Source organism: Emydura macquarii, unplaced genomic scaffold, assembly GCF_026122565.2.
Source record: "Emydura macquarii macquarii isolate MOO-44397 ecotype Brisbane River unplaced genomic scaffold, CSIRO-AGI_Emac_v2 contig_1947, whole genome shotgun sequence".
Classification (NCBI taxonomy): Eukaryota; Metazoa; Chordata; order Testudines; family Chelidae; genus Emydura; species Emydura macquarii.
In genome coordinates, this window is record NW_027132084.1 from 334,488 (window position 1) to 354,214 (window position 19,727).

Genomic DNA, 19,727 nt, shown 5'->3' on the forward strand with positions numbered 1-19,727 from the left:
AACGCTTTTTTTGCCTTTGTCTTCACGGACAAGGTCAGCTCCCAGACTACCGCACTGGCAGCACAGAATGGGGAGGAGGTGAATATCCCTCAGTGCTGAAGGAACAGGTTCAGGACTATTTAGATAGGATGGACATACACAAGTCCATGCGGCCAGATGCAATGCATCAGAGGGTGCTGAGGGAGTTGGCTGATGTGATTGCAGAGCAATTGGCCATTATTTTTGAAAACCCGTGGTGACTGGGGGAGGTCCCAGATGATTGGAAAAAAGCAAATATAGTGCCCATCTTCAAAAAAGGGAAGGAGGATGATCCAGGGAACTACAGACCAGTTAGCCTCACCTCAGTCCCTGGAAAAATCATGGAGCAAGTCCTTAAGGAATCCATTTTGAGGCTCTTTGAAGAGAAGATGGTGATCAGGAACAGTCAGCATGGACTCACCAATGGCAAGTCATGTCTGACCAACCTGATTGACTTCTATGATGAGATGACTGGGCTCTGTGGACGTGGGGAAAGTGGTGGACGTGATATACCTTTACTTTAGCAAAGCTTTTAATATAGTCTCCCACCGTGTTCTCATCAGCAAGTTAAAGAGGTATGGGCTGGAGGAATGGGCTATAAGATGGATAGAAAGCTGGCTAGATCATCGAGCTCAACAGGAAGCAATCAATAGCTCAATATCTAGTTGGCAGCTGGTAACAAGCAGAGTGCCCCAGGGGTCAGTGCTGAAGCCACTTTTGTTCAACATCTTCATTAACTATCTGGATGGGGTGGACTGCAACCTCAGCAAGTTTGCAGATGACACTAACATAGGGGGAGTGGTAGATATGCTGGAGGGCAGGGATAGGATACAGAGTGACCTACACAAATTGGAGGATTGGGCCAAAAGAAATCTAATGAGGTTCAACAAGGACAAATGCAGAGTCCTTCTCTTCGGATGGAAGAATCCCATGCACTACTACAAACTCGGGACCGACTGGTTAGGTAGCAGTTCTGCAGAAAAGGACCTGGGGGTTACAGTGGACAAGAAGCTGGATATGAGTCAACAGTGTGCCCTTATTGCCAAGAAGGCTAACAGCATGTTGGGCTGCATTAGTAGGAGCATTGCCAGCAGAATGAGGGAAGTGATTATTCCCCTCTATTCGGCACTAGTGAGGCCTCATTTGGAGTAGTTCGTCCAATGTTGGGCCCTGCACTACAGAAAGGACGTGGACATATTGGAAAGAGTCCAGCGGAGGGCAACAAACATTATTAGGGGGCTGGAGCACGAGACTTATGAAGAGAGGCTGAGGGAAACTAGGTTTGTTTAGCCTGCAGAAGAGAAGAATGAGGGGGGATTTGATAGCAGCTTTTAACTACCTGAAAAGGAGGTTCCAGAGAGGATGGAACCAGGCTGTTTTCACTGGTTGTAGACGGCAGAATGAGGAGCAATGGTCTCAAGTTGCAGTGGGGGAAGTGTAGGTTGGATATTAGGAAAACCTTTTTCACTAGGAGGATGGTGAAGCCCTGGAATTGGTTACCTAGAGAGGTGGTGGAATCTCCATCCTTAGAGGTTTTTAAGATACAGCCTGACAAAGCCCTGACTGGGATGATTTAGTTGGGGTTGGACTAGATGACCTCCTGAGGTCCCTCCCAACCCTTATCTTTTATGATTCTATGATTCATTCAGGAGCATAACATGGTTTTCTTGCAGCCACTAAGCTAGAATCCATTCCCCATCACAAATCATATCAAGACAGAACCTGAGATATCTCAGTCCAAACAAGGATCATACTCCTAGTTGATGAGCAACTTGTTGGCCATGAAGAAGGCCTTCCTTATTAAGTATGAAAAACATTGGGTCTGAATGACTTATAGCTGAGGCTTTGAAATTGCAGTGCAGTTTGCCATCTCTATTATGGTCTGCGGGGTCTTTGGAAAGAACCCCGTTATGAATATATGATATGTCCTCATTGGTGGAGCTACTGTTGCATCAACCTTTAAAAATTTAAGAAATTTTTATTTTTACATAACCCTCTCAGTTTAACATTTGGTTTAAACAGATGTCCTCATTTGGATGCGCTCAAAAAAGACCATTATTAACCTTCTGTAACTGTTGTTCTTCAAGGTGTGTTGCTCTTGTCCATTCCATGCTACGTGTGTGTGTGCGCCACATGCCATGGTGCCAGAGGTTTTTCCCTCAGTGGTATCCACAGGGCCTGCTCTAGCATCCTCTGCAGTGGTGTGCGTGTATGCACCATTATACAGGGCACTGATGACCCCCCTCCTTCTCAGTTCCTTGTTGCCGGAACTCCAACAGAGAAGAAGAAGGGTGGGTCATGGAATGGACACGAGCAACACATCTCAAACAACAACAGTTATAGCAGGTTAGTAACCATCTTTTCTTCTTCCAGTGCTTGCTCATGTTCAATCCATGCTACATGACTTAAAAGCAGTACCTCAGGTGGTGGGCCAGGAGTTCCTGGACATGCCATTTGCAAAACTGTTCTGCTAAAGTCCACATTGTCGCACGCTTGCTGTATGATTGTGTAATGGGACATAAAGGTGTGCACCAAGGACAAGTTGCAGCCCTGCAGATGTTCTGAATTGGTATTTGGGCTAAGAAAACTACAGAGGAAGCCTGAGCTCTCATCAAGTGGCTGTCAGAGTTTCCAGTGGAGCGGCCTTTGCTTACTCATAGCATGCAGGAGGTGATCCAACAGGAAATTCTTTGGGATGAAACTGGTCAGCCTTTCATGCGTTCGGCCACCGCTGTGAAGAGCTGTGTGGACTTCCAGCAGGGTTTAGTTCTCTCTATATAGAAAGCCAGCACTCGACTGACGTCCAATGTGTGTAGACTTCTTTCCTCATTTGAGCTGTGTGGCTTGGGAACATGGCAGGAACATGTCCTGGTTGACATGAAAATGTGATACTACTTTTGCCAGGAACACAGGATGCAGTCAGAATTGGATCTTACCCTTGTAGAATATAGTATAGGAAGGCTCCAAGGTTAGGGCCTTGATTTCCATGACACGCCTCGTTGACGTAATCGCCACCAGGAAGGTGACCTTCCAGGACAAATGGAGAAGGGAGCAGGATGCCATGGGCTCAAAAGGGGGACCAGTGAGTCTGGAGACGACCAAGCTGAAGACTCACAGGACAGGCTCCAAAAGCGTCAGTCCTTCAATTTAGGATTTTATAATCCTTCAATAATGTTCATGTTTTAAAATTTGTTTTCCACTGAGCTTAGAAACATTTTATTTTCCCCATATCCACTGACATTTTCATTAATACTCTTACTTACATAATTTCATAGTATTGTTCAAATATATAATTGGAAGTCCTTGGGGGGGGGGGGAATTCACAGGAAATGGTCCTCCCTGAGTAAGTAGTGTAATACAAAAAATCCAAACAAATATATGATTGTGTTCCAAAGAGAAAAAAGCAATCCTTAATATTTCTTTGGGCATTCTAAAATGCTTTAGGGAAATTAAAACTCAAACTTCATTTGATAAACCATCTTTTTGCTATTTTAACTCACTTTACAGATATTGTGTCTATAGAACAAAGTTAATCCCCTTCAGAAACCATCTGCTTCTATTACATGATTCTGCAGGGAAATCATAATTATGAATGTGTGACATCACAATAATTTCCATGAGGAAAAAATGGTCGTATAAAAGACAGAATTATAACTTCATTAGAGTCTCAGCTAGAAGGAGAAGCTCAATTACAAGAATTTTTTTAATCAAAAACTCCACAAAATCAGCAAAGAAGATTAAAAAAACCTGCCCCTTTTTTTCTTTCAAGTTTCCCCTTGTGTAGAAGTCATTTTTCAAGTTTTAAGTATATCTGGTAAATAAAAGATGCTACTTACTGTAACTGTGGTTCTTCAAGAGGTGACGCAGACATGAATTTCACTTAGGCATGTACCTATATACCTACCTAACTGAAGTTTCCACTTCTTGCATCTGACGAAGTGGGTTTTTGCCCATGAAAGCTTATGCCCAAATGAATTTGTTAGTCTTTAAGCTGCCACAGAACTCTCGTTGTTTTGCTGAAAACAGACTAACACGGCTACCCCTCTGGAACTTAGGCATGTGTGCATGCCAAGCACACCAGACCCAGAGAATTTTGGATAGCAGTACCCACAGAGGGGCAGCACTTGTGCCTTGTGGCATTAGCTCCTTCCCTAGCTATCTGAGGCAGCACCACTCTGACCTCCTTCAGTTCCTTCGCACCTAACACCCAGAAACTAGACTCAGATGAAGGCAGGATGGAAAGTGGGTTGTGGAATGTATTTGTGCTTCACACCTCTTTGAGTAGATGCAGCCATGTATTTCCACTTAGGTGACTCACAAGCAGTACCCATCCCATTGGGCGGGACTCAGAGTCTACCAAGACAAGGATTGCAGGACTGCCCTGCCAAAACTTGCATCCACCTTAAAAGATGTGGTAATGGCATAATAGTTTGTACATGTATGTATGGCATAGCCAGGCAAATGACCTGCAACTCTGATTCTCCTCGCAGATATTATTGCTACCAGGAATGCAATCTTCTAACAAAACTGGAAAAGGACAAGATGTGAAGGACTCAAACAGAGGCCCCATTAAAGCCTTAAGGTTCCACAGAAGAACAAGCTCTCAGACTGGAGGATGGAGACGAAGAAGTGCTTTTAAGAATCTTGCTACCGTGGTATTGGAGAAGACAGATCTTTCCTGAATGGGGGGATGAAAAGCCGATATCACTGCCAGATACACTTTCAAATCAGCTAAGTGTAAGTCCCAATGACTGAAGGTGCAGCATGTATTCCAAAACGTCTTGGATAGAATCCAACATCAGTTGAATTCTGAAGGCCAACCACCACACTGAAAACCACTTCAATTTCGCTTCATAGACCGTTCTCATAGAGGGCTTTGTACTGTTCAGTAGGATCTGTTGAGCAAACACCACTCTTCCTCCTCATTTAAGCATGAAGCAACCATACCCAGAGATGCAGAGAGCTAAGCATAGGATGCAACATGCGACCATGATTCTGTGAGAGTAGATTTGGATGAAGAGGAAAGGTTATGGGAGGCTGAACTGACAGCATGAGAAGTTCAGCACTGCTTCAGCCACACCAGGACAATGAGTTTAGTCCAATACAATTTCAGCTTGAGGACAACCTGTGGGTGATCTGGAGAAAAGCGTACTGCCAACTGAGATGGAAAGCATCAGACAGGGAGCCCAGACTGACAACCCCCTCAAGAGCAGAACAGGTGACATTTCTTGTTATCCCTTATAGGAAAAAAGCCAATTGTCAGAATGCCCCAGATGACCTAGAGAACGCTTGTCTTCAGCAACCAATCATGGCTCAAGGAAGAATCCCTCTTGAGATGGTCGGTGATTTGATTCTTGACCCCGGGCAAGTGGTTGTCTATTGGAGCAATGCAGAACTGCCACAAACTGACTGCTTCCTGGAATGTGCTCCTTCTTACTTGTTGATATAATACTTCGCGGTGGTATTGTCTGAACCACTAAGCAGAAAAGCATGACATGCATTCTAGATGGCCTGAAGCACCAGCATGTTGATATGCAGTGAAGACTCCTGCTCTAACCACAGACCTTGAACTTTCAGCAACCCCAGGTATGCTCCCCAACCCTACAGAGAGGCGTCAGTGACAACAGACCTGTTTGGCAAGGGCTCGATGAAAGGAATGCCCTGGCAAACATCTCTGGATGCATCCACCACTGCAAGGTGTCCAGGACCAGTTGAGGAAGATGCACCAATCTGTCCAGGAGGCAAAGAGTCAGACGATTAAACCCTTCTGAGCCACATTTGGAGGGGGGAAAAGGTGCAACCTTGCTAACTAGACCTCCTGCACGCACATGTGGCCCAAGAGCCTCAGGCACATCCAAACTCTTGTGGAAGACTGAGACTGCAGATTGAGGTAAAGGTGGTGAATCACCTGAAAATGGTCAGTCGACAAAAACATTCTCGAACTTGTAAAATCTATTAGGGCCCCAATGAACTCAATTTTCTGAGTGGGAATCAAAATGGACTTCCTGGTTTTTAGGGTGAGACCCAGACGATCAAACAAACACAGTACAGTGTCAATGTAAGCAAGAAATTCCCGTATCTGGATTACTGGTTACTATGGGGCAGGTCTAGAGAGGAAGATGTGCATTCCTTTCTTTCTGAGATGCATGGTTGTTGTGACAGCTTATTTGGTAAAAATCCGAGGGGCACAAGAGAAGCCAAATGGAAGCACCATATACAGAAAATGGCACTCCACTACAACGAATCAAAGGAATTTTCTGTGGCCAGGCAAAATTTGCCATATGAAAGTAGAGTCCTGAAGATCCAGAGCAGCAAACCAATCATTTTGAGATAATGTAGAGATGATAATCAATAGGATAACCATTCAGAACTTCATGTATCTGATACATTCATTGAGGCCACAAAGTTAGAGAGAGAATGGATCTCCCCTACCACTCCATGGATGTGGGTACCAGAAAGAACCAGGAATAAAAGCCATGACTCCAGTGAGTTCCAACAGAACCTCCTCTATTGCTCCCAAAGTCAATAGAGAGTGAACCTGCTCAAGGAGCAGTATCTCGTGAGAGTGGTCTCTGAAGAGGACATAGGAGGAAGGGATGGAGAGGAACTTGATGGCATAGCCCGACCTGATAGTGCTTAGGAGCCTGCTGGTGGTGGTAATCAAGCCCCAAACACGTGAAAGTGGACCAGCCTGACCCCAAACGGAGGGGATGGGGGAAAAAGGAGTGATGACTGGAACACTGCTATGGACCAATAAGTCAAAATGGGCACTTCGGGGACTGGCCAAACCCTGGAACAAACTGCCTTCTCCTATGAGATCTATGCCCCTTTCTGGATTAATCCCACTGTCTCGGGAGAAGGAAAGGCTAACCAAACATGTGCTACAGACAATGATGCTGATGCTTCTATTGACCACCATAGTGGCATCTCTGCACAGCCAGTGTGTACACCCCAAAGGACTATAGGGTAGCCCTACAATCCCTGAAGGAGTGCAGAGTTTCATCCCTCTTGTCCAAAAACAGCACTTGGCCATCAAAGGGCAAATCCTCTATGGTCTGCTGTACATTGAGAGCAATGCCTTCATTATGCAGCCAGGAAGCCTCTCTCATGGTCACCACCCAGGCCATCAGTCTGCCCAAAGTATCCATGACATCCAGCACAGACTGCAACAAAGTCTTAACCACCAAGCAGCCTTCAATAAAAAATGCCTGAAATTCCTCTCTCAAGGCTTTGGGGCAGCTGGCCTGCAAACTTAGACATCACTGTTCAGCTCATGAAGTCTTACTTGGACAGCAAACTGCTGGTTAGCAAAACTACATCTGCAAAAAGATCTTCCCGCCCATCAGGTCCATTTGTTTAGAGTCCTTATCCTTGGGAGTAAACTTAAACCTGCCAGGCTCAATCACTCATCATGGTTATGACCAGGGAATCTGGGGGAGGATGAAACTAAACACCCTCAAATCTCTGCACCAGAGTGAAGTAGCACTTCTCCATACACTTCATTGCAGTGGTACTGAAGCTGGTGTGCTCCAGAGGACTTTAGTAGGCTCAAGGAGTGCATTGTTAATATGGAAGGTGATTCTCCTAGGAGCAGACAGCTGCAGAATATCCACTAATATCCACTAACATGAGGATAATATTATTATTAATATTAATTATTATTAATAATATCCACTAACATGAGGGTGATCTCACGCAGGAACTCCATTTGAATACCTAGGGAAGCAGCTACATGCTGGAAAAAGTCCTGGTACACTTTAAAATTCCCTGGTACCAACAGGGAAGAAGAGCCAGGTACTGTGGAATTATCCAGGGACGAAAATGAAGCAGTTAACTGTGCCACAGCCAGATCCTACTCCAGGACTGATAGGCCTGGATGGGAAAACTCTCGAGACTCAGCCAGGGAAGGCTCACCAGCGCAAGTGGCAGATCGACGGTCACCATCACAGATCTGGTCAGTGAACTTGCCTTCGAGCAAGACGAGGAGCTGAACCTCTGCAACTGAGGAGCATTCCACAAATTCCTTGCAGGCCACTAGTACTGATTGGACATTGGTGGCCAGTAGATGCTGGGCCGGGGCTGTCCCAATCATGAGATGAGAACCAATCATGAACCATAGCGGTCTATGAACCATCCCCAATGCAGGTCTGGTGATGGAGAGCAAGAGGCACACGATCCCAATCTGGACATTAAAGAGTCTCAAGCTTCAGGAATAAAGATGGAGCTAGCCCGGAGGATGCGAGCAATTGGTCTGCCTCATCCATAATCCAGAATGACAAGGGAGTGGACACTGACAGTGGAAACAGTACCAGTAGAACTTAGGATGACTCTATCATTTCCAGTGTTGGAAGCAGTGTCGACACCAAGATCACCAGTGGTACCGAGGTAACCAATAGTGCCAAAATGAAGGGCGGTGAGTGCTGCCATGGTAACATCAGTGGCACCGGTCACAGGGTTGATAAAGACAGTCTTGATGCCAGAGAGGTCCCTTGCATCGAGCCCAGCACTTGCCCCATTTCCACTGACTATAAAAGGGAAACATCGGGGTACAGTGCTGACATGCTCACAAGTTCAGCTGCCCACCCAAGCCAATGGGGCTATAAAAGATGTAGCCCTGGCAAAGCCCTTGACCAAGGGTGAGGTTGGGACAGAAAGGTCCATTGCCACCTGAAAATCCACCGGCAAGGAAACAGCCAGTGCTGGCATCGTCCTAGTCTGTACTGGAAGCGATGAGGCCAGAACCAGAGTCAATAGTACAGGGTCCCTGACCTCCTTGCACAGCACCTTCTCCATTCTGTGCACCAGCATTCACCTCATGCTGATCCACCACTTTTTCTGGAACTGGAGATCCGACGCAACTTGGAGCAGTCTTGGTCAGTCCTATGCAACCTTTTCCTCTGCACTCTAGATGGTGGAACGACTCCTCTGTCTCTTCAGAGACGTGCCAGCTCCAGCATGCAAAGTGGCAGCACACTCAGAATCCGAGGGCAACCTCCAATCTAACATGGGCCTCGGTGCCAAAGCAGGTAAAATGGACTGTTTGAGCAAGTGCTGCTTCAGACGAAAATCCCTTGCCACTTGAGTCCATTTGGTGAAAAACCTGCAAATCAAACAGCTCCTAGATGTGGGCTTCACCTAGATATAGCAAGCACCACATGTGGGGATCATTGTACTGAATCACTTCCCACACAATGGACAACAATTAAACATTGGTTTGGGCATCACCAGGGAAATACTTAAACTATAACTAATATTAAATCTAATGAACAATATATTAAGGGTACTAATTAACTATATACAACTAGAAAAGTTACTAAAATTAGAGGGCTTATGATGTGAAAACCACACAGAGCTCAGACTCCAGCCACAGGCAGTAATAAAGAACTGAGAAGGGTCAGTGCAGGGCCGCTTCATATAGCCAGGGGGAGGGGATGTACCATGAGGCACGAGTGCCATCCTTCTATGGGTTCTGCTATCCAAAATTCGCCAGCTGCAGCGCACTGGGCACACACAAACTGAAGTGGAATACCCGACTGCATCTACCTGAAGAATTAAATTTTTTCTAGTTCTGATCACCATGTTAAACATATGGCATTAGGGTTTTACATACTTTATGTGCTGCCAAATTTGGCTTCTGAGTTTGGCTATCAGGTCTATCAACAGTTTAGACTCCAAGGGTGGGGAGGAAGGAACAGAGTGCTGGAGGGCTAACAAGGGGAAGGGAGAGAGAGGAGCAAGGGGCTGGAGTTAAGGATTTAAATAGTAGTGTCTATGTAATGTGTGTGTGCACATGTTTGTAATGGGTTCTGTTGGGAGAGTAACCATCCCTCAGAAAACAGCTTAACTGTGACATTGAGCCATCATAAGGGAAGAATGAGGGAATCCCAGAAGATTCTCCTAAAAACAAAAGGCTAACTTATTTTCAGTCTCTTTAAGACATCTATACCATGTTCATCCTTACAGTCTCTAACTGCTAATCATAAGGACACAGATTGTGGTCGATAACTCTACCTGTGTGTCTCTCATTTTATATTCCTGAAAGTTTCACAACCCCTATGTTTACAAAAACCCTTTTAATCCTGCTCCCAGTTTAACCATCTTTCAAAAAAATAAGAAAAGGCAAAGCAAAGTTTAAAATTAAAATAATTACGGTCCCTAAGATTTAACCACCTAAATAAAATGTGACACAGGTGAAAAATTAAAACAATTAAATTAAAATTAAACAAGAATGCTAAATTATTTCATTTCAGAGGAATAACTTAGACTGTTTAATAAATATAGAGCAGTACAGGAAAACAAGCTCTCTTTAAAAAAAATATCTCAAAATGAGCTGAATAAGAGCTTTGTGTAAACTCGAAAGCTTGTCTCTTTCACCAAAAGAAATCCGTCCAATAAAAGATATTACCTCACTGACCTTTTCTCTATCTCAAAATGACACGTGTCACATGGTATCCAAAATTACAGTGTTGATAAAATCAAATTAGAAATCAACTCAATATATTTCTGTTATAAATCATTCTCAGTGCAGCCTCATTCTAAGACTCTTTAAAAAATTATCTGAATCAAAGAACCTTCCTAGAGAATTACCATTATTTACTAAGGGAAAAGCAAAAAAACAGGTTTTAAGAAGTGATTGCCATTGTGTCAGAGATAAGCAGCTTCAAGTATATCATCATTCATACACCAGGCATTGCTTCCATTATGTGCTATTATCTGGCAAAACTTTGGAGTGTTTAAGTACAAAAACAGTACCAAAAGGGTAAAAGATTTCTCAGTGAAAGAGAAAACAACTAAAATAAACCTTACTGCGCATAAGAATTCCAACACTAAGGCTGACGCCAAGATGCTTAACTTTAAATCTAAATCAACACAGATAAGCTTCACAATACAACAACATATCTAGCATGTAAAAATGACACGACTGATATTTTGCTACTTGCTGTTAGTAGAACTCAATGTTTGTCCAACATTGCCCTCTAGTGCTTAGAAATCTTTAGTTGAACATTGACAAATGATGTCTGAATCAGTTGCAATATCATTTACTTGAAAACACTGATGTGGGGGGAAGGGAGGTGGTGGTTGGAGAGGTTTTTTCCTTTGGAAAATCTTGTGCTTTATAGCAGTAATAATACTGCACCAGCTCTCATTCTTAGATTTTATCAGTACTCAGAACCTTTACATCCTTACATACATAATTCACGTATTCTAGGCCTGCTCTACATAAGACATTAACCACTATAATAAGTAGAGTCTGATAGTAATACTGATGGCAAATAATGTATGCTCCCACTTTTTTCCACATCCTACCCTCTCCCAAAAAAAAGATTTAGACAAGAAACAGAAGAGGTTGGGATAGGAGTTTTGTTTGTGGGGGTTTTTTTTTGTTTTTTGTTTTTTTTTTTTTTAAGAGAAGTATTATGTAGATGTGTTATTGGAAACATAAATAGGGCAAACTAGATTGTCCTATCTGAAAATACCCCATAAATCCCCTCATTCTAAGTTCCCATAAAAGAACTTTGGTAACTTGATGTTTTTAGCTGACAAAAAAATTGTTTTCTGATTCCACATACTTTCAGTAATATAGCATGAATTTTTTTGAGTTCTTCTAAAAAACAAACCCTATGGTTTTTTGCTCCCTTGCTGAGTTTATAAAGGTTATTTTGAGCAGGCCTACCAGCACTAAACATGCTAAGACACACTCTCACCTCCTCCCCTTTTTCTACTTGTGCATAACTAAACTGAAGAGGTGCAGTAACCAAGTTGTTACTGTTAAAAACCCACTCACAAAGACAGGAAAAAACGTAGGTATGAGCTCCCCCCCAAGAGTAGTGCATGAAATGGATACAACTAATCATCAGTCAACTTGTGCAACTGACCACACAAAGTGCTGCCAACACAAAGTAAACAAAAAGAAAAGACTAATTGTATGGATAATTTTTAACAATAGTACATAAAAAGCTTTTGGATGGAAATGTGATTTCCAAATTTACAGTAGATTTATAATAATTAAATTCTTGTACATACATTGAATCAAAGGATCACGTTCTATGCCAGTTACATGTAAGAGTGAAATATAAGGACTGATATTAAAATATATGCTGCTGAATGGTATGAATTAGCCATTTTTAAAGTCACTTAAATTCTATTAATATATTTCTCAGAAACTATTTTATAGTCATGCTTATGCTTTTTTTCAACATTCAATTATTCAATTTTATATCAACTGCTTCTTTGTATTTGTTACCCTTTTTAGGACTGAACACCTTCTGGGACAAGGTCTGTATGTCTGACTGATCAGCTCAAGGAAACGAATATTTTCAATCCATTAATCTTGTAAATATCACCATAAAGAGAAAAAAGTGTACTTTCGTCCTGTAAGAATCCAGGATTTTCTGGGCCTCTCTTATAAACATGCTTGTCTTCAGTGTGAAAACTAACAAATAAAGGAAAAAAAGAAAGATGCTACACACTTAGGGAACTTAGCCTCCTTAGTACTTATCCAATCTATTCTAATATTAGGCCTCAGTAGAGTACACAACAGTGACATCTTTTAAAACACTTTTCCAAGTCCAAGAAAACTGGAAGTCTATGATAGGCCTTCCCCTACATTTTGCAGAACCCTATGTCACATAAGATATAGGAAGGCTTTTGGTCGAGTTTTACAACTTTGAGGCAGGGGAGAATTTGGCAACTGCTGCAAGGGTAAGAGCTGAAGTGCTTCTCATCGCTGTGCAAGTTTGGACAGAATTTGGTATTCTTGAGACTAAGCAGTCAATGCATACATCTGTAATTCCAATTGTGTATCTAGGACACTCCTTTCTGAACTTGGCCCTAACACCCAAATTAATGAAACTATTTTTGCTTGTCAGCCTAATCTGAGTGGATATTATGAAGGCTGGTTTACTCTTTTTGTTTTATTTTGTTATTGTTGTTTTGGTTTGTTTGTCAGCACTATCTTTTGTAAGAGCCTGTCATGCCATCGCTGACCCTAGGTACCTGGTAAGTGTTCTGACAGCACCATCTCTGATCAAGACTATGCTTTTCCCCTGCCTTCTGGCTCACAATATTAACTTGTTTGACCTAATCCACTTTTGATTCTAGTGACAAGCATTGCACTTCACCTCTTGCTGACAAAACCATCTCAAAACTCTTCATTGAATGAGAATTTTCACTATGTGGAGACAAGGAAAAGGCCAGATCTTAGAGGTATTACAGAACAAGATTTAAACATGACCTGGAAGTTTGAGGAAAGAGAAGAGGAACCTAAATTGTGTTTAGGGTGAAAGAATATAGCATTGCTGTCAGCAGGGACAGAGAAGACAGGGAACAAAGAGGTCTTGGGACAAAAGATAAGCAATTCAATTGTCAGATTTTTTAAAATCCTTTACGACCCCCTGAATAAGACAAGCCATAGAACCTTAACCGTTTATTTCTGTATCAACCCCATAGCTCTGTTTGAGCTATAGCATTTCTTTTAGAAAGACATGCAGTCTTAAGTGATTGAGAATCCAATACATTCCTAAGTATGTAGTTCCAGTGGTTAATTAACCTGTTAAAAACCTGCACCTTATTTCTATTCTGAATTTTTCTAGCTTTTAAGTTTTCAGACACATTAAGCTGAAAGCAAAAACATCCTTGAGGATATGTTAGAGAAACAGACAAAAATACAAGATTAGATAGGTGTAACCAGGTCAGGAGTTTGTGTGTTATCAGATTAAAGGTGACAGGGATAAGGAAAAGGGTGCAGAAGCAAGAGGAGTAGGCTGAAGAAAGAGTCCTGCAGCAGGACTGGGATCCCACGGGCCCCACATGACCTGCTGCCATGATATAGAGAACGAATAAAATGTACTTTTTTGAGTGCTGGATTGAGTGGGCAAAAAAACCCAAAACATTGCAGTAATTTGCAGAAAAACACTAAATCTCTCGTCAGTTTGTCATAAATAGATTTCCAGAAATGTAAGGCAAGTTTGGTTATTTTAAATAAAGGTTTTAATACTTAAACGTAAGCAAGGGATAAAGAGAGATTTGATGTCTATGATGACAGGAGTTAAAGTATTTCTTTACATGGTTTAAGCAAGATTTATTTTATTCTTTTAGGGGTACAAATTGTGTCTGAATTCCATGTATAGATATATAATATATTAATCAACCTTTTTTTTTTATTAACATGGGGGAATTGGTCTTTCTTGCAGGATCCAAGGTTTTTGCGGATGGTAGGAGGATAAAAATGCAAGAAACAATGCAGGAGTGGGAATGGGTACTGTGAGGCGGGACAGGAATGGGATTAAAAAAAAAAAGTCTTAGGCAGGGCTTTGCCCTGCAGGATCCCAAGTTCTAGGGTGCTGGGGAAAGAGGAACAGAGGGATTCAACAGAATATGTAAAAGCAGTGCAGGAGAGACTATGGAAAAGGAGGAGAAGAGAAATCATGAACACTGATGGACTGAAGGAGAATGGAAGGGGAATAGGTGGGTAATACTCAAGGTGATAAAGTGATTAACAGAAAAAGGGAATAGCAAATGAAAAATCAGACAGCAGCATTTAGTGAAAAGTTGTGGCTGGTCCTGCTTTGAGCCGGATTTAGAATAGATGACCATCTGAGGTCCCTTCCAACCCTAGTTTTCTATGATGCTAAGGTTAAATGAGTGGCCCTTTTGGTAAGTGGAAGGGGTTGATTCATGGTTTAAGGTTAAACAAAGAGGGAGGCTAAGCACCAGACAAGCACATCAACACTGAAGTTGGCCAGGATGATGGCGAAATAATGTTATTGCTATGAGAAAGTGTCAGGTTTGAAATCAGACTAAGGTGGCTGGGAAGGAGTCAGATGAAGTGCAGATAACATGCAAAAAAATTAATAAACAGAAAATCATAAAATGTTTATTAAACTATAAACTTTTAGTTGATAAAACGGCAAGACCAAGTAAATTATATTTGATTCTTGTCATGATATGCAAACTTTTGGATCACAAAAAAGCATATACAATACCATAGCACATCTGAGCAACTGAATCAAAATAATTTATTTTATACTGATGAGACCACAGTAATTCACAGCAGCATCCCTCAATAAAGCACCGTGTCTTTTTAGAACATTGATTGAAGAATTAAGCTCATGATTTCAGTTATTTTGGCATAATTTGCATGTCTGCTTTTCTCAGGGATGACAAAAATGAAACCCAAAATGACTTCAACACATAGTGAATCTTTATAATGCTAATAATCATATCTCTATTAGCAGAAACGTTATTACAATTAGTGTGTGCATAGTACATAAGTACTTATTAGAAGCATCTATATAAGTAATCACAGAATCATAGGGCTGGAAGGAACCTCGAGAGGTCATCTAGTCTACTCCCCTTCACTCATGGCAGGACTAAGTATTATCTAGACCATCCCTGACAGGCGTTTGTCTAACCTGCTCTTAAAAATCTCCAATGATGGAGATTCCACAACCTCCTTAGGCGATTTATTCCAGTGATTAACCACCCTGACAGTTAGGAAGCTTTTCCTAATGTCCAACTTAAACCTCGCTTGCTGCAGTTTAAGCCCATTGCTTCTTGTCCTGTCCTCAGAGGCCAAAAACAACATTTTTTTCTCTCTCCTCCTTGTAACAACCTTTTATGTATTTGAAAGCTGTTATCGTGTTCCCTCTCAGTCTTCTCTTCTCCAGGCTAAACAAACCCAGTTCTTTCAGACTTGCCTCATAGGTCATGTTTTCTAGACCTTTCATCATTTTTGTTGCTCTTCTCTGGACTTTCTCCAATTTGTCCACATCTTTCCTGAAATATGGCACCCAGAACTGGACACAATACTCCAGTTGAGGCCTAATCAGTGCGGAGCAGAGCGGAAGAATTACTACTTACGTCTTACTTACAACACTCCTGCAAACATCCCAGAATTATGTCTGCTTTTTTTGCAACAGCATTACACTGTTGACTCATATTTAGCCTATGACCCCCAGATCCCTTTCCACAATATTCCTTCCTAGGCAGTGATTTCCCATTTTGTACGTGTGCAACTGATTGTTCCTTCCTAAATGGAGTACTCTGCATTTGTCCTTATTGAATTTCATCCTATATACCTCAGACCAATTCTCCAGTTTGTCCAGATCATTCTGAATTATAATGCTATCCTCCAAAGCATTTGCAACCCCTCCCAACTTAGTATCGCCTGCAAACTTAATAAGTGTACTCTCTATGCCATTATCTAAATCACTGATGAAAATATTGAACAGAACCGGACCCAAAACTGATCCCTGCAGAACCCCACTCGTTATGCCCTTCCAGCATGACTGTGAACTATTGATAACTACTCTCTGGGAATGGTTTTCCAACCAGTTTTGCACCCACCTTATAGTAGCTCCATCTAGCTTGTATTTCCCTAGTTTGTTTAAGAGAAGGTCATGCGGGACAGTATCAAAAGCCTTATTAAAGTCAAGATATACCACATCTACCGCCTCCCCCTATCCACAAGGCTTGTTACCCTGTTAAAGAAAGCTATCAGGTTGGTTTGACCTGATTTGTTCTTGACAAATCCATGCTGACTGTAACTTATTACCTTCTAGATGTTTGCAAATTGATTGCGTAATAATTTGCTCCATTATCTTTCTGGGTAGTGAAGTTCAGTTGACTGGTCTGTAATTCCCCAGGTTGTCCTTATTTCCCTTTTTGTAGATGGGCACTATATTTGCCCTTTTCCAGTCTTCTGGAATCTCTCCTGTCTTCCAAAACTTTTTATAGATAATCGCTAATGGCTCAGATATCTCCTCAGTCAGCTCCTTGAGTATTCTAGGATGCATTTTCAACAGGCCCTGGTGACTTGAAGACATCTAACTCGCCTAAGTAATTTTTAACATCTTTCCCTATTTTAGCTTCTGATCCTGCCTCATTTTCAATGTACATTTATTAATACATTTATGTAATTACATTTATTAATAATGTACATTTTTAGTTCACAACTATCTGTGCAAACATATTTACCTTGATTAAACAGTTCTATTAATAAGTAATCTGATCCAAAGATTTTTGGACACTAATTCTATGACAGAAAAAATATATGAAAACCAGGTTTTAGTTTAAAGAGTTCCTAAAGATATTCAATCATTTTATGAAATATAATTAAATACAAAAAAACCTTGAGTAAATGTAATTTGGACTATCTTCCTCTCAATTTTTATATATGCTAGATAGAATCCTCTTAAAGCAGCTAGTATAGCAAGTTCTCAGTATGAACTGTATTATATTAAAAAACGTGACCTCTATTGGCTAAAAGGATGTTTTACTATTTATGATATGCCATATCATATGATTGTGTATATCACCACCTGACTAGCCAGTTCCATGGACATAGTGAAAAATTAGATAACTGAAATGAACGAAGAAAAAGAAAGTTAAGAAAAGAAATACAGCATTACTATGATACAACTGCAAAAATCCTGTGGGACACACAAGCTAGCAATTGAGATTTATATTAAAACCACAGCTCCTCAGCATTTAATAACGATGTTTCTCAGGTTAAAAAGTTTGGTGGAGGTGAATGTGTGACAACAAAATAAATTTGAACACTGATACATTTCCATTTTGGTATTATGTGGGGGAAAGCTATACAAATCATTAGCTTCTGAGCAAGCACAGCCATTATTTTCCATATCATGCTTAGTCAATAACTCTCCTTCTGCATGAATGGCGCATGAGCAGTGCAGATCCATGGAGACAAGATAAAGACAAAACTTATGCAAGTCTACAGAGCTGACTTTAGGCTTTGGATAAGCAAAACCAAACAACAAAAAACAATTCAATAAAAATATATGGAAAAGATGTTACAAGAAAGGGCAAAAGAGGGTTACTTTGATGTAAACATTTTTTTCAACCTTCTCTTTTTGTAATTTGGAGAAAGACAAATGAATATCCCAGAACTTTGCATGTTCTTGCCTGTAAGAGTCTGCATGCAGAACATCACACCCAATCCGAATTTATTTCAAAAGTAGCTTTTGTTAATCGATTATATATACTGTGCTTTATATTATTATTAATTTGTATTGCCTGGGGCCTCAATCACATATCCTTGTGCTAGGCTCTGAACACACAAAAGGACATTCTCTACCCCTAAGAGCTCACAATCTAGGTAATATCAGCTTGTAAAGTGGAGTCCTTGAGATCCTCAGATGATTTTTTTAAATAGTCCTTCCTCCTCTTCACCATCTATGGCTTCTTACCCTGCCTCCTTCTTCACAGTCTCCCTCTTTGTACCTTAGGTGTGTGTTTTTTTAAAATCTCTTATCAAACTAGGGAGAGATGTCGAGAGTTGAGCCAGTCTTGTTTGTTGTGGTCATACGGATGGGGGATTCTTAGGGCAGTAGCAAACCAGGACAGAGATAGCACAGAGATGAGAACAGGTAGAGTACACAGCAGCATAGCAACTTGAAGGTGTGCCCTAATAATTCTGACACAATAATTCCCTGGGCTAAGAAAATCCTTAGCCTATGAATTCAGAGCATGATTATTCAGTCCAGGATATGGTTATTTCCCAGGAAACAAGAATAACCATAAGGTATTTAAATAATCATGCAGTCATTATACAAGTCAGTCCTCAATCAGTATGTAGAGATTTGTAGGTCAATAGTTGTAAAGCACCCATGCACTCTAAATGGCAAAGAATTTCATTTCACTATCACAATAATCCAGAGATTCTAAGGTCAGAAGGGAGCACTGTGATCATCTAGTCCAATCCCCTATACAGCACAAACAATAGAATTTCCCCAAAATAATTCCTACAGCCTATCTTTATGGGGGAAAAAAATCCAATCTTGATATAAAAATTGTCAGTGAAGGAGAATCCACCATGACTCTCAGTAAATTGTTCCAATGGTTAATTACTCTCACTGTTAAAAATTTATGCCTTATTTCTAGTATTAATTTGTCTAGTACAGAAGGTGAAAAGGGCTTGTGATGAGGCGTCTGCCCCACGCTGGCCACTAAGGGGTTAACAGAAAAGCAGCTAATAGAAAGAATCGTGAGGAGCAGCCAAACAGGGCCAGATAAGCCCATGTAAGAGCTGCAGGGCAGAGCAGAGGCAGTCACTCCCTGGAGCTTGAGGAAAGAGGACTGGCTGCCTCGCAGGCCCACTGGACAGAGCATTGCTGCAGGCAGGGCAGAGGGAGCTAAAGATAGCTCCTGGCCGGTGGTGGAGACTTGCAGGCTGAGGCCTTGAGACAAGGGCAAAGAAGATGCTGGGGCCACAGGGAAAGATATGGAGGAATTGGAGGAAACGCAGAAAATGGCTACCATATACAGGGTCCCTGGGCTAGGACCTGCAGGAGTGCGTGGGCCCACATCCCTCTGTTCCCTTCACCACTGGGGAAGTGGCTGGACAATTGGCTATAGTGGCCACTGAGGCAAGTGTCTACACAACAGACTGCAGGTACCACAGAAGAGGGAGAAGGGAAACAGAGTGTGGCCCGACCAGAGGGCTGTGTCACTGAAGAGAACGCCAGTCCTGGGAGTGATGCGGGTCCTGGAAAAGAAGTGATGGCAGTAGGGCACCTCCAGCATGGGGGACCACTGGTGAGCACAACTAATGCCCATGAAAGCCAGCAGACGGCGCCAGAGTGGCAAGTTTGCCCTATCACAGGGCTAAATGAGTTGATGTTATATTAATATATATATATAGAATTTCTTTATCAGTTTAATGCAGTTTTAACTGTTTGCTTTAC

At 41.7% G+C, this 19,727-nt stretch overlaps 1 protein-coding gene across 3 annotated transcripts in view; it reads right to left on the reverse strand.

Moving 5' to 3' along the window:
* TRAPPC9 (trafficking protein particle complex subunit 9) overlaps positions 1–19,727 on the reverse strand; it is a 420,270-nt gene that overhangs the window by 287,248 nt on the left and 113,295 nt on the right. The window lies entirely within an intron of this gene.